The sequence below is a fragment of the Elephantulus edwardii genome, unplaced genomic scaffold (assembly GCF_000299155.1).
Source record: "Elephantulus edwardii isolate Elephantulus edwardi_28Jun2011 unplaced genomic scaffold, EleEdw1.0 scaffold00465, whole genome shotgun sequence".
In the NCBI taxonomy this organism is placed as follows: domain Eukaryota; kingdom Metazoa; phylum Chordata; class Mammalia; order Macroscelidea; family Macroscelididae; genus Elephantulus; species Elephantulus edwardii.
The window spans coordinates 668,068-682,254 of NW_006400215.1; the positions used below are offsets into that span (position 1 = coordinate 668,068).

Below are 14,187 nucleotides of genomic sequence, written 5' to 3' on the forward strand. Positions count from 1 at the left end.
CAAGGAGAGGAGCAAACGGGGGTGGAGGGGTGGAGGTGGTGTGGTTGGGGAGAAGGGTGCAACAATGAATGAATGGAATTCCAAAATCTCTGTAGATGTTCATTGAAATGAAAAATAAATAAGTTAAAATAAAAAAAAAAGTCTTGGTTGTAGAAGTGAAGTGTACCTGTAGTGCCTCGTGGGTTCCAGCCACCAAGGTTTAACCACTGTGCCACCAGAATTCCTTTCACTAAGCAGAACTGTTAAGTGCTGTTTAATCAAGCACAACTCATAGACACCCTATCCTATGCCACCCTTATCATCCTGACATACTTGAGCCTATTTCCACAGACACGGTATGATCCATCTTGTCGAGAGTCTTCCTCTCTTTTCCTCCCCCTCCCCCTTTCCAAGCTTGATGCACCGTTCCAAGGAACAGCATCTCCTAACAACATGTCCAAAACATGGGAGACGAAGCTTTGCCATCTTTTCTCCAAGTAACACTCTAGTTGCACTTTATCCAAAACATACCTATTTGTTTTTTTGGCAGTCCATGTAATATTCACCACTCTTCTCCAACACCACAGTTCAAATCGATTCTTCTTCTGTCATCCTTACTCATTGTCTGGCTTTGAGATGCATAGCAGGTGATTGAAAAGACTGGCTTGAATCAGGTACAGGTACAACTTAGTCTGAACTGACATTGCTCTTAAAGATTACTTACACCAGACTTTCCCAATGCTGTATATCTCCAGATCTCCTGACCATTGGTACCACGGCTGTTGACTGCGGATCCAAGAAGGATGAAATCGTTGACAATTTCAATCTTTTCTCCATCTATCAAGATACTGCCAATTGGCCCAGTGATGAGGATTTTTATTTTCTTAATGTTGAGATGTTACACATATTGAAGGCTGTAGTATTTGATCCTCTGCAGCAAATGCCTCAAGTCCTCTCTTTCAGCAAGCAAGGTTGTGTCATCTGCTTAATGCAAGTTGTTGATGATTCTTTTACCAAGCTCGATGTCACACTCTTCTTCAATAAAGTCCCGCTTCTTGACAGATTTGCTCAGCATACAGACTAAATAGCGATGAAGGAAAGATAATCCCTGATGAACTCCTTTCCTGATTTTAAACTTGTAATGTTTCCTTGTTTCAGCTGACAGTCTGATAGTATAAATTTCATATAGGCATAATTAAGTGTTCTGGAACTCCTATTCGTCTCTAGGTTAGCCATGGTTTTTTATGATCCACATAGTCAAATGCTTTGCCATACACATATATAAAACACATATAGACAGTCTTCTGGTATTCTCTGCTTTTAGCCAAAATCCATGACATCAGCAATGATATCCTGGGTGCCACAGCCTCTTCTAAACCCAGCCTGAACCTTGGGCAAGTCTCTGTAGATGTACTTTCCTAGCTGTTTTGTATGATCTTCAGCAAGATTTTACTTGCATGTGATATTATTAGGGCAGAAATATGAGATTCTTTTTTTTTATTTTATTTTTAATTTTTTATTATTTTGTGTGCGTGTACCATCAAATCAGATCTGACTGGTACAGGAGGATATTGCGCCTCCTTCTCCGGCAGAGCATCTGGTGGATTCGAACCGTGTTCCTCTGGGATTGCAGTGCAGCTTCTTGCCAGTAGGCCACCAGAGCTCCCCCTGAAATATGAGATTCTAAACCCTCAGCCGGTATTGGAGATCAACAGAATTGTTTATTGCCTGTCATCAAGAATATGAGCTGGTGCTTAAACTGTTCCAGCCCTGAGGGAAGCAAAGATCAGATTTATCTACAGAGATTGGGCAGGTTACACAAAGTGTACTGTGATTGACAGTTGAGATTTCTTCCAATTCGGAGTCATTATTGTTTGACTTCCCATGGGTGGCCAGGCCCTGGGCCAGGTGCAGAGGGAGTGGTAACCAACAAGGGTCAGCTTGTACATAAAGCACATCAAAACATGTTATTGCCAGCATTATACCGGCATATATTCCTTAAAATCACTGTCAGAACTAAATGGCTTCCCTAATGCTTAACATAAAAGTAGCTACTACAGCATTAATTCTGTTGTTTGATAATTTCCACATTCTGTTGGATCACTTATTTCATGAATGGGAACAAAAAATGGATCTCTTCCAACCAGTTGGCCAGGCAGCTGAGCTCCAAATTTCCTGCCACAAACTGGTGAGCATGTCCAGACCTGCATTTCATATTTGGAATGTGTCAACTGGTATCCCATGAACTCCTGGGGCCTTAGGGTTTTGTTTTGGGTTTTTTTTTTAAATTTTTTTTTTGTGTGTGTGTACCGTCAAATAAGATCTGACTGGTACAGGAGAAGGACAATGCCCCTCCTTCTCCAGCAGAGCATCTGGTGGATTCAAACCGCATGCCTCTGGGATTGCAGTGCAGGGGGCCTTAGTTTTTAACAATGCCTTCAATGTAGTTTGAACTTCTTCCCCTATCATCATTGGCTCTTGATCATATGTTACTTCTTGAAATTTTTCAGTGTCGACTAATTCTTTTTTGTACAGTGAGTCCATGCATCCTCTCCATTTTCTTTTGATGCTTTCTGGATCACTCAAGATATTTCCCATAGTGTCACTACACATTGCAACTTGAGGCTTAAATTTGTTTTTCAGTTTTAGAAATGCCAAGTCAGTCCTTTCTTTTTAACTCTTCAACTCCACCTCTTTGCACATTCCATTATAATACTTTGCCTTTTCTTGAACTTTCTGTGAAATCTTCATCTCTTTTACTTCAGCACCTCTTCCTTTTTGTTTTGGCTTCTCAAAGTTCTAGTGCAATTTTCAGGGTCTCTTCTGACATCCATTTTGGTCTTTACTTTCTCCTCTGTCTTTATAATGACCTCTTTCTCTCTTCAATAAGCAATAATCCAACAGTACATAAAAAGAAAAAAATCATCATGACCAAGTGGAATTCATATCAGGTATGCAAGGATGGCTCAATATTGCCCTTTCTTTTAGGTCCCCTTCGGATCTTTCCCACTTCCTTCACACTCTCTTTCTAGCCACAAAGTTGTGCTGTATGTAGGGTGGACGTTGCTGTTTCTACCTACCACTATTTTGGGTGCTGCCTATTTCTGTTGTTTTTTGAGGTAGTTCTTCGCTTTTGGTTTTCTAACTCCATCTCATTTAACATTTAATTATCATAATTTGCTTTGACTTTACCAGTTTCCCTTTAAAATATTCTATTCGTCTCTTTTAGTTCCTGATTTTCCCCCCATATATTTTGACTTCTCAGCATTCTTTTTCTTTCTTTTTTTTTTTATTTCTCAGCATTCTAATGCAATATTCTGAGGCTCTTCTGACATTGATTTGCCCCCCCCCCGATTTTTGTAATGACATTTTGCATTCTCCCCCCTGTATATGTTTTAATTTCTATTGTGTTTTTAAATAAATTTGATGGAAGTTTTAATGTGGAAAAACCTGAGTGTAATTCATCACATTAGCAAAGCAAATAAAAAGAACCACATGATCCTGTCAATTCATGCAGAAAAAGCTGTCCACAATATCCAGCACACTTTCCTGATTAAAAAAACTCAGCATAAATATGAATAGAATGGAATTGCCTCAACATAGTGAAAACTATATATATGTAAACCAGAGTTAGAATATTGGCGATGAGGCTTCACAGCTCCAGTCTGACTGACCTTGGCTGTGGTGGCTGCTGGGTCTTGCAGCGGCTCCATGCTAACAGCCAGGCCAGTTGCCACTCTTCAAGAGCGTAGGACACAGCACACTTCCCAACTTGAACCAACTGCAGTTGCTGCTGGAAGAAAGGGCAGATTTGTGCCTATGGCCTTCACTGAGTCCTGAGGGTGGTCTCTTGGGTTCTTATTTGCACTGAATGTCTTAAGTCCACCTTTTATGCACTCCAGCACCCAGATCAGCTTCCTCTTCTTCACCAGCCCAGCAGTGAAAAGGCTGTTAAGTTAGAAGCAAGGAAATGAAGAGGAAAAGTGGGCAGAGAAGAAGGTAGATTCTTTAGTGAAGAAACTGAAGAAGAAAGGTGCCATGGATGAATTGGAGAAGGCCCTCCAGCAAGTGCCTCACAATTCCCTGTTCAGGACAGGAGGGGGGTGTTGTAGGTGTCCCACCACCAGGGTTTGCCCATATCATTTATTGTTTAGTGTGGCATTGACCAGATCTCCAGTCACATCACAAGTTGAAACTACTGGCGTGTGGTGAATTTCCATTGGACACCAAGCAGAGAGAGGTGTGCAAAACCCTTACCACTACCATAGGCTGGAGACACTAGTGCTATGTCCTGTGCTGGTGCCAAGACACAGTGAATATAACCACCAGCTCAGCTTCCTGCCCAGGTTCCACAGTGCTTCCCTCCACTCCAGTAATGCCACAAAATGCCACCTACCTGACTCCTTCCAGCATTCTCTGTTATGGGAAGCCAAACTTTATACCAAATATTATATGAAAACCCTTGTTCAGGAATTGAAGGAATTACAGATTTATCAGTTAGGATTTCTCTTGTGGCAGATCCCAGAAAATGAGCTGTTTGTTCCCTGCAGACAGGAGAAAGCAAGGGCCCCCCTACAGAGGGAGTGTTACTTCCTGAGCTAGAGTTCACCCTGAGGCATCAAGGTAATCCTTAAGGGTAAACCAAATTCTTGCATTTGTGAACACCTCCCTCCTGAGTCAATCAGAAGGCTTTCAACTGAAGGAGCTTGGCTTCATTTGCATTGAATTCTCTTTGTGATTTACTTCCTGATAATTTTCAATACAGAGAAGCTTGGCTTGGGGTCTTCAGTCAAGAACTGCTGGCCCCCTGTTTTATGCTCTCTGCTCTATCTCATTCCTGACTGTTTGTCTCATTATTAATAATTATAAAATTATTCCATCATTTGGGACCCTCGGTCTGCAACACTCTGTTCTGCATATCTTTCATCACCCAGTCAGTGTTTTTCACAGTCCTAGTGCACTGCTAGCTACCCACATTCCCTGGGAAGCTTTTCTGAGCCAGAGTCCATGTCAACACTCAGTTGACACACCACCCTGCCCATCCTATCATGCCAGAGACGCCCCAGGGACTTAGAATGACCTGCCTATAGATGCCACAGTTAGTCAGTGGTGTCAGTGCCTAGAGGAGACTTCTGGCCTGTGTGCGATGAGGACACACAGCTTGTGCTCCATCACCCACTATAAACTGAACACTAAGCCCTGGAGACGGTCCAAGTCTCCTCCCAAAGTGCACCTTCTAAAAATCACAACATTCTGTCTTGGACTTCTTTCCAATGTAAACCAAAACTCAGTGATAGAAAAAACCAGGAGACACATAGGAAAGGGTGTTTATTTGTACCAGGTGCTGAAGGCGTTGCTGAGTGCCTGAGTGACGGCAGCATCTTGTGCACAGGGGTAGCTACGGAAGTCACCCTCTGCAAGACCCACCGCGGGTGCAGCCTCTAGAGCTTCAAGAACCAGCTCTTTGCTCGCTACTTGCACAGCCAGTTCACCACCAGCATGAGATAGTTTATGAGTTAATGGAGATGTGCACCATCCAAATGAACCTTGCTAAATGTCATTGTCAGATGGCACGAGCGCCCTTGCTGGATAGAGGAAGTACTGGAGAGGGGAGTGTCATCGCCAGCTGGCACGAGCGCCCCCTGCTGGATCAAGGTTCACTTTCACGGAATTCACCTTCATGGACCTCAGTAGGGACTGGACAAGGTTCTCGCTCAGAGGGGCTCCCACATAGCCCACTTTGCTCCGTGTCTTAAAGGCCCTCTTGTAAACCATGTTTCTGTTGAATACATGCTGTTGGAGAAAGTGGCTTATGTAATTTCAGATTTGCAAGTATCTGAAGTCTCTAAATATGCATAGAATATTATTATTATTATTATTATGCACATAATGTACACCATTATTTTTCTCTGGATTGGCATTTGCTTTGTGCTTGCTAGGTAACTTGATGTCAGTACATTGTGATTTAGATTTAGCACCCTAAGAATCAGCTTCTAGGAAGGTAGCAATGAAAAGCAACTGGGTCAATAGTATCTGAAGGGTCTTGGCAAAAGCAAAGACAGCTTTAGTCATTTATGTCGTTATAGAGTGCACCATGTGGCCAAACAGGAAAATGTTAAAATGGGTTTTTTTCGCAAAATCAGGTACCGGAAGGACTAGAGTGAATAACACTTTCAGACAAAACTATCAAATTCATATTGTTTAAATGATCTCATTTTTAGTGCTGTTATCAAGAAGAAACATTAAGCCTATGTAATCAAGTCATAGGAAAAGTCACAGAGAATGTTGTAATTGTGCTAAATATATATGTCACAAAATATTTGATATTTCCATTAATGTTCATAGGTACAGTTTAGTGACATTCATTCATTATGTTGAAGCTGAACTCCAGATAGGTGGACTTTTGTGCTAATATAAAGGGTACATTTAAAACAATGATGCTAGAAGGAAAACTGTGAAACTTAGAGTTCTGTTATATTCTACCATTGTGAAAAAATAAAAAGAAGAATGAATATATATTTTTTTAAAAAGGAAAAATGAGTATAATATGGAAAAGTAAATATGAAAGCTTAAAATGAGTTTTCTTCCCAAAGTGCAAGAAAGACCAGAATTTAACAGAGTGATCACTCTGAAAGATACCTGCTTTCCACACAAGGAATCCTGTTCCAGTCATCCTGGTTATTCATATCATCAGTCCTGCAGAGAGTCTGCCCAGCATGACCTTACAGCATGTGGTAAAGTTCCCTGTGGAGAAGAGCAGGTCAAGCAAAAGAGCCGACCATATGTTGACTTACAACATCTCCCAACAAAGTCTGTAGCAGAAAACACTCATTTCTCCCCCCCTCCCCCCCCAACAAATGTTAACCATGTACAGATTGGTAAAACAATAGCAAAGCCTTTGAGAAAAGCTGAATACAATGTTGGATCAAATTTAGAAATTGTTTGACTTAGTGTCTCTAATGATTAAATGATTTGTTGGTCAAATCCAGTAACTTCTTACACAGCTAATGGTGGAAACATCTTCCCAAGTAAAAGAATGGTGATTTCCTATTCCCCATCAGTAATTTCTGGACAAAGTCATACTGAATAAGAGGAATGTCTTTTAAAAAACATATACAATATTAAAGCCTATGGATTATTAACAAAAACAACCCTAACACAACCAAGAGCCAATATCATTCTCCATGGAGAAAGAATAAAGGCATTCTACTTGTAAACAGGGACCAGACAAGGATGTCCACTTTCACCTCTAGTCACAATAAACTGTGGCTGACTCTGAGAAGATTAGTAATCCCAGAACTTTTTTTCATTTTTTAAATTAATTTTAATGAAAGTTTACAGAGACTTAGGGTTCCCAGTCATGGTTGCATTTTTCTCCCTGCCCAGCCCCTTCCCCGCAATTCACTCTTCTCCTTGAAAAGTAAAACTCTTAGATTGTTATACAATCCCTTCCCCCAAGTCCACTCCACTATGCAGCCTTCGTTCTGGACTCTTGTCATAACAATAATATTAGATTGTTATACAATCCCTTCCCCCAAGTCCACTCCACTATGCAGCCTTTGTTCTGGACTCCTGTCATGACAATAATACCTAGAGATTGGAACTCTTATTCACTGTTGATGGGAATGTAAACCAACCACTATGGAAGGTGGTCTGGTGTTTCTCAAAAAGTTAAAAATAGAAATATCATTTGACCCAGCAACTCCACTACTGGGAATATACCTTAAGGAAAGCAGAGCCACAACTCAAACAGATGTATGCACATTAATGTTTACTGCTTTGTTATTTCCAACAGCAAGGAGATGGAAGCAGTCCAAGGCCCATCAACAAATGAACAGATACAAAAACCATGGTACATTCACACAATGGAATATTATGTAGCATTAAAAATAATGAACTTGTAAAACACTGTACAACAGGAGTGAGCCTTGAAGACAGTATGCTGAATGAAATATTTCAGTTACAACAGCATAAATACTGCATAACACTGCTATTATAAAATAGGACAGACTTGGAGGAAGAATAGGAAAAGAGTGGATAGATAATAAGCACTGAATTGGAACAGATGAGTGGAAGAACTATGTGAAAGGAATATATGATTAGATATATGTGTGACAACAACCTGGAACAAGAGGGCATATCAAAATGGACAGGGAGAGAGAGATGGGACGAAGGGGGGAAATGTGCAACAGTGAATGAATGAAAATCCAACCTTTCTGTAAATTGTTGTTAAAAGAAAAAAAAATCCTTACTCTTGGACTTAAAAACAATATCATAAGAAGGGGGGAAAGAAAAAAAAGAATTAGATTCTTCCTTCTGTTAAATATGAATAGCAAAACAAGAGTCTAGGCTTTTATTTATATTTTGTACATTGTGGTTGTTGGGTTTTTTTTGTACATTGTATTTTATACAATCATTTATGTTTGTGTTTCGTTTATGCAAGAGTTTTTGCTTTTCAATGCAAGCAAAGAAGTTGATTAGAAAAACTACTTTGCAAGGGAGTCACAGAGGGAGAAGGAAAAAGGTGATCCTTTTAAAGGTTCTGAGGGTGGAGAAAGGACATCATGTTTATTCATGGAGAGGATGGGTTTTAGGAGTTAACATATCAAAAAGAAAAGATTCTTCTGTTTCTTTATAAAAGGAGAGGCTCATCTGGGGCCTAAGAGGGAAGGATTAGGACAGGAAGGACCATGTGCTTTTCTGTCAATATGACCGTCACCAGATGTACGTTTTGTTTCTTATGTGGAGGATGCTCAGATGATTAAGATGGATGAGCACATATTGCATATATATATTCCAGCGATTTCAGAAATATGTGATTACAGCATTTAAGACAGCCTTCTCCAGCTAAGGATTTTGGTCATCAACAGAAAACAGCCTTTCAAGATGGTAGTTCTCTGGAAGAGTAACTTGGCCTTGCCTGACGTCTGAAGTCTCTCAGCATTAAAAGTTAAGAGGGAGCACCTAGAGTTGACTAGGCTACTCTGTTCTAGGTCTTGAAGATTGTATCATCTGCATGTTGCAGGTTGTTGATGAGTCTTCCTTCTGATACATTCTTCTCAGAGTCCACAGTCTTAATTGATTTGCTCAACATATAGATTGAGTAGGTATGGAGAAAAGATACAGCCCTGACACATATTTTCCCTGATTTTAAACCACACACTGTTCCCTTGTTCTGTTCACACAATAGCTTCTTAGTCTAGGTATAGGATTCATATGAGTATGATTAAGTGTTCTGGGATTCCCATGCTTCTCAGTGTTATCTATTCGTTGTGATCCACACAGTCAAATGCTATTGCATAGTCAATAAAACACAATTACACATTTTTCTGGAGTTTTCTACTTTCAATCATGATCTATCTGGCATTAGCCTCTTATGAAACAAAATTAATTTTCTATCTGTTAACATACATCCAGACATTTTTGGATAATCTTCACCAAGATATTACATACATGTGATATTAATGATATTGTTTAACAATCACCACACCTTGTTGCATCACCTTTTTTTTTAAAAAAAAAAAAAAAGGAAGCAAATACGTATCTCTTCCATTTACTTGGTCAAGTAGCTATTTTCCAAATTTCTTAGATACACTATTGAGCACTTCTAGGTCTGCATCTGTTGAAATGGGTCAGTTGGTATTCCATCAGGTCCTGGGGACTTACTTTTTGGCTAGTGCCTTCAGTGAAAGTTGAACTTCTTTCATTATCATTGGTTCTTGAGCATATCCTACTACTACCTGAAATGGCTCAGTGTTGTACATTTATTCAGTGTATTCCTTCCATCTTCTTTTGATGCTTTCTGAGAAATGCTGAAAGTGTTCTTACCTTTTGATTTTCTAACTTCAGATCTTCAGACACGTTGTTATAACATAGGTTGTGGAAGACTCATCAACAACCTGCATTACGCAGATAAAACAACCTTGCCTATTGAAAGAGATGAGGACTTGAAACACTTGCTTCAGAAGATCAAAGACTGTGGCCTTCAATATGGATTACATCTCAACATCAAGAAAACAAAAATCTTCACCACTGAATCAGTAGGTAACAAACATCTTAATAGATGGAGAAATGATTGAAGTTGTCAAAGATTTAATTTTACTTGGGTCCACAGTCAATACCCACGGTAACAGCAGTCAAGAAAGCAAAAGGAAAATTGGTGTCAAGAACCAATTTCTAAAGAGTTTAAGTGCAACAATTTCAATTTAAAAAGTAAGGTGCACCTGATGCAGCCTTATTCTTTTCAGTTACTTCCTGTGCATCTGAAAGTTGGCCAGTGAATAATGATAGAAGAATTGATAGAAGCATCTATGTCTTTGAGTTGTGGTGTTGGAGAAGAGTACTGAATATCCCATGGGTTGCCAAAAGAACAAACAAAACTGCCTTGGAGAAAATGCAACGAGAGTTCTGCTTAGAGGCACGGATCATGAAACTTGTTCTCATATACATTGGACATATTGTCAGGAGGGCCAGTCCTTTAGAAAAGATACCCTCCTGAGAAAGTTGGAATGTCACAACAAGAAAGGAAGTCTCCCGACAAGGTGGATTGACATATTAGAGATGGTAAGGATGGGGCAGGATATGGAAAAATTCATATTTGTTTTTTATAGGTTTGTCATGAGTTGTGACTCGAAGGCAGCTAACAAAAACAGCAACTACTTGGGTCTTGTAATGCCTGAATTAACAGAATGTTGGCTTTCCTGATCTGAGTTGTCTCAAAGGAAACAAATTAATCATGTAAAAAGGACAAGAGACAGAGAAAGAAGAAAGCCTGTGATCCACAGCAAACCTAGCAGTAATCCAGTTAGAAGATGAAAACAGTGAATTTTTTTTTCTTTTTCTTTTTCTTGAAAAGGTATTTCTTGACACAAGATCAGAAGTTACTATTATTATTTAATAGAAAGGATTGATGCTCAGCTGTAGGTTATAGGGTGGAGGCAAACAACATTTTCAATTTGATAAGAAAATTTTCATCAAAATTGTCTTTCTAGACTAAAAGAACATTTCTCTTTAAAAATATTATTCAAGAACTGTTAGAGTTTTAAAAATTGCTTTCTTGCTTGTTGCAACATCCTTCTGTTACACAGGGGTAGCTGAATATCCTGGTTTTGGCTTAGTTCAGCCTTCCTTACTTGATCAAAGAATTGGGTGCTGAGCTTCAGTTCCAGAATGTTAGCACAGGTGGATGCCCTGGCTTTGGTTTTCCTTACCTGGCTAAGTAATTAGTTCAGATGGGAGAGCCTAGAGGGAATGATAAGTGAGCTACAGAGGTAACATAATGTATAGCAATTTTGGTGGTCCTTAAATGAGCCATGTTTAGGGTACAAAAAACTTGGAGGCCCTTTAAAAAGCTGTTGTTTATTTTGCTTTAAATAGTCCTTGTGTATGGACCCAGTTGTTAGAGCACACGGACTCAGCAGGGCATCTGGTTTGCTGAAAGCAAAGAGGAAGAGACAGGTGCAAAGATGAAAGTAGACACAATTTTGTTAGAAAAAGTATGTTCTAGAGAGAATGGAAAACAATAGAGAGGAACCCCAAGGTATCAGGGATTGAAAGTATGTTCCAGAGAGAGGAATGGATTATTCTCTAAAAGGAAGTGGAGAAGACACTGTGCCAGGAGGCTCAAGGTTAATGTAGCTGGCTTTTTTGCTCATTGATTGTGCTTCAGGGTTTGAGCTGGAGGAAGTCCTACAAGCCCTTTTTGTAAAGCAAGGAAGACTTTATTGTATTCTGATTTTTCTCCTTTTAAAACTGTGACCCATTGAAAGCCTGCAAATGTATCAATAGTATGATGAACATACTGTCATTTCCCAAATGATGGAATATGAGTAATATCCATTTGCCATAATACATTTTGTGTATCACCTCTAGGATTGATTTCTTTTTTTTGTAAGGTGGTACATTAATGGGACCACATTGAAGACCTCTTTGTATAATTTCTTGAGCTTGTTGCCAAGTAATTACAAATTTTTTCATCATTCCATCGACATTTAAATGAGTATGGGGATGATAATCTTCACTAACTTTAACATTTCCTACTACTAATTGATCTATTTTATAATTTAATTGTGACATTGGTCCTGGAAGGCCAGAATGAGCTTGAATACGAGTGATATTTATATCTCTATCTATCTATATCATCTATATCTATATCTATATCTCATTAATGAATTAAAACTTATAGCATGCTGGAGCAATAACTATGTAAATTATTACCTAACTTGGGAGGGACTGGAGATCATTATGCTGAATGATCTAACTCAGTCTCACATGGATAAATATTGTATAAAACCATTATTGTAGAATGAGTATAAGGATCCTGGAGGGGTGGGAGAGGCTGGAAGCAGAGGGATGTGGATGTGCAGGGGGAGGGGTATTAATCATTAGGTTGTACAATTTGATTGGGGGGGGTGAGGGAAATTGAGAGAATTTGTTTGAATTGTATTCAAATTTTGTAAATAAACTAGTTATAAAATAAAAAAGTAAAAATGAAAAAACCCAACCCCTACACCAAACTTGTAACATAGTAAATAACATACTAATATTAGTATCTTGAGAAGTAATATATATATATATATATATATAGTTTCTATATTTCTTACAGTAAACTCAGCATACTGTGAATCAGTAACTATATTCAAAAGAAATTTTTTTATCTTTAAATAACATAATAGCATATAATTCAGCCTCTTGAATAGAAGTCAAGTTACTTTTAACTACTTTTTTATCTTTAACATTAGTATGACCTACATAACCCGTTTTATTTGCATCTGTATAAGTATCTGCTTGCAAAGGTGAAGTTTTACTTTAGTGTCCAATTAGTCTGTTTATCTGATTTTCTTTTTATGACAAATACTGGAGAGTTCTAAGGACTCTAATAATGTTGTTGTTGTTGTTGTTATGTGCAGTTGAGTCACTTGCGATTCATAAAGACTCTATGCACAACAACCCTAATCTCTACTCTGTCCTGTGCTGATCTCACTGCCCCTGACATACCCACTCCGATTACCCTAGTCACTGAATCAATCCACCTCATAGAGGGTCTTCCCCTCCTGTGCTGTCCCTCCACCCTCCCAAAAATGATGTCCTTCTCTAAGAACTGGCCCTCCTTGTAAAATGTCCAAAGTATGTAATACGAAACCTCAGAATCTGTCTCCAAGGAGCAGCCTCATTTAACCCTTTCCAGGAGGAACCTATTCATTTTCTTAGCAGTCCCTGGTACATTCAATACTCTTCTCCAGCGTCACAGCTCAAAGGCATCAATCAATTCTCCTTCTATCCTCTCTAGTCACTGTCCAGCTCTCTGATGCATAGCAAGTGATTGCAAAGACCATGGGCTGTATCGGGTGCACCTTAGTCTCCAGAGTGGCACCATTGCTCTTCAGTACCCTGGAGAGGTCTCTAACAGCAGATTTTCCCATTGCAATATGTGTTTTAATTTCCTGGCTGCTGGTATCAAGAGTGTTGACTGTGGAGCCAAGAAGCTAAAGCTGTGAACAATCTCAATCTCTTCACCATCCATCCTGATGCTGCCAATTGGTCCAGTGGTGAGAATCTTTGTCTTCTTGACATTGAGCCTCAATCCATATTGAAGGTTGCAGTCCTTGACCTTCTTCAGCAAGTGCTTCAGGTCCTCCTCAGTTTCAGCAAGCAGGGTTGTGTCATCTGCATAACGCAGATTGTTGATGGGTCTTCCACCTATTCTGATGCCACACTTCTCCTCATATAGCCCAGCCTCCTGGATAATATGTTCTGCATATGGGTTGAAAGGTATGGAGGTACGATACATCCCTAGTGTATATCCTTAACAATTTTGAACCATGCAGTGTCTCCTTGCTCTGTTCTGACGACTGTCTCCTGGTCCAAGGATAGGTTTTGCATTAGCATCATCAAGTGTTGTGGGATTCCCATTTTTCTCAGAGTCAACCACAGTTTGTTATGATCCATACCAAAAAAAAATAGGGTTTGGGTTTTTTTTTTTTAAATTCCTAATAATATGACCTACTAAAAATTGTTCTTGAATCAATTGTTCCAGTTAGGGGCCACTGCTCCACCCAAATTGGTTTTTCTGTTAGCCAAGTTAAGGAGAGAGCATAATGAAGAGCAGTGGCCCTCATTATAAATTTTGATATCCTAATCCTTTTCTATCTGTGTTTCATTGATTATGCAAAGGCATTTGACTGCGTGGATCATAACAAACTGTGGCTG

The 14,187-nt window shown here is 39.3% G+C and overlaps 1 pseudogene; it reads left to right on the forward strand.

Annotated features, from left to right (window-relative positions):
- The first annotated feature begins 3,870 nt into the window (after positions 1-3,870).
- On the forward strand, positions 3,871-5,347 carry LOC102872168 (annotated as a pseudogene).
- Positions 5,348-14,187: the final 8,840 nt, after the last annotated feature.